Source organism: Etheostoma spectabile, chromosome 11 (assembly GCF_008692095.1).
Source record: "Etheostoma spectabile isolate EspeVRDwgs_2016 chromosome 11, UIUC_Espe_1.0, whole genome shotgun sequence".
Lineage (NCBI taxonomy): Eukaryota > Metazoa > Chordata > Actinopteri > Perciformes > Percidae > Etheostoma > Etheostoma spectabile.
Genome location: NC_045743.1, coordinates 19,922,818 through 19,924,566, shown reverse-complemented (window position 1 = coordinate 19,924,566; position 1,749 = coordinate 19,922,818). Strand labels below are relative to the sequence as shown.

The window sequence follows — 1,749 nt, the reverse complement described above, 5'->3', positions numbered from 1 at the left end:
TTTGGGGAACACTGATCCACATTTTCCCCTATTTTCTGACATTTTAGAGACCAAACAACAAAGTATTACCACTAAAGTTTTACACTTATTTTGTAAAGTAAGGATCAATAAACCTCATTTATTTAAAATTATATCTAATTTTTAGGTTAAAAAAAGCTCAAATCATGAATTATTTGTTTGAGTTGGATAATCACAGACTAGTAAACGTCGAACTTACTAGAAACTGTTTTGAAACCATTTAAATAATTTTTTCAAATGGTATAAAATTGAATAAAACAGCCATCAACGAAGGTAGGGAACTGCTTGGTCAGTTTACTTGTGAAGAGCAACGTATGGACCCATCTGTGTTATGTTTGGGAAATTCGGTTGTAAGAAACCCATATTTCTGATATAGAAACTTTGAAACCGAGTCAGAATTTGACCCAAGGAAACAGGAACGTTAACAGAAATGTCTGTCATGTGTGTGAGCTGTCTGAGCAGCAAAGGGTTAATCCAGTCAAGGGAAAGTCACTGTAGGGCTGTCAGCTTCCGCTGCTAATCCCATCACATTAATGGAGCTGATTTTGCCCTCTGATCATTGGCCGGCTTCATATTAGACCGACAGACCAACGGAGCGGGCCGACGCAGGGGAGGGCAGACACAAATCAGACGCAGACATGAGGAAAAGACGAGCGCATCAACATAAGGAGTGAGAAAAGTAATCAAGACGCATGAGAGGTAGAGAGGGAGGAGGGAGGAGGGAGGTGTGGCTGGAGGTCAATAAGGCGTAGTGTGATGTGAAGTGTCGGGTCAGGTCAGAGATCCGGCTCCCTCGTAGCGCTACGACAGCGTGAATGGACCGACGGAGGGAGGCGGGGGTGGGGGGGGGGGGGGGTGGTGGGTGGGGGGGGGCGGCGCACCGTCACATTCCAACGAGTTCAAGTGAGAGTTCAAAGGTGTTTATTAGGATAAAGTCCTTTAGGTGCATCATCTCGTTTTCGAGGGGGTCCCAACATTTCGAGGGGGTCCCAACCATTAGAGCAGGGGTCTTCAACGTTTTCCAGGCCAAGGACCCCCAAACTGATGGCGAGATGGAGCGGGGACCCCCTAATTATATATATTGTATAAAATTGTGTTCTATCAAACTGGTCCTATAGTGCCATGTGTGCATTGATGACTGAAAGACATCTTCTGCCTCCATTTATCTGTTTACTACAGTGTGTTGAATTCATGTTAATGTGGATTTAAAGACATTTCAATTAGTGGAAAAAATTGCAGGGGAATATAAAAAAAAGTCTAATCAACCAAAACTTTCGCGACCCCCATGCAGTACCTCCGCGGACCCCCTAGGGGTCGCGGACCCCCTGTTAAAGACCCCTGCATTAGAGCAACAGGAACAACGGATAGAAAAAAATAGAAATACATTTATGTATACTACAACGCACATACAACAGATTACATACAGCATTACAACCGCCAGGTAGCTAAAATGGCCAATAATAAATAAAAACGGAAGTGTGAGTGTGAGTCAATCACCAACCACATGGTATGAACAGGGAGTATATTCATTTATATTGAAATTGGCATGATGATTGCATCATTGATGACAATGGCAGTCCATCTTAACCCTCCTGTTGTCCTCAGGGTCAAATTTGACCCATTTTCAAAAAGTTTCTAAAACAGAAATTTGGGTTTCCTTCAACCAAAATGTAAAAAATAAATAACGTGGATGGTTCCATACAACGCTCCTCACAAGTTAAATAACTGATC

The 1,749-nt window shown here is 42.8% G+C and overlaps 1 protein-coding gene across 1 annotated transcript in view; it reads left to right on the top strand.

Moving 5' to 3' along the window:
• The window catches only part of caska (calcium/calmodulin-dependent serine protein kinase a), a 195,624-nt gene that overhangs the window by 162,801 nt on the left and 31,074 nt on the right, over window positions 1-1,749 (top strand).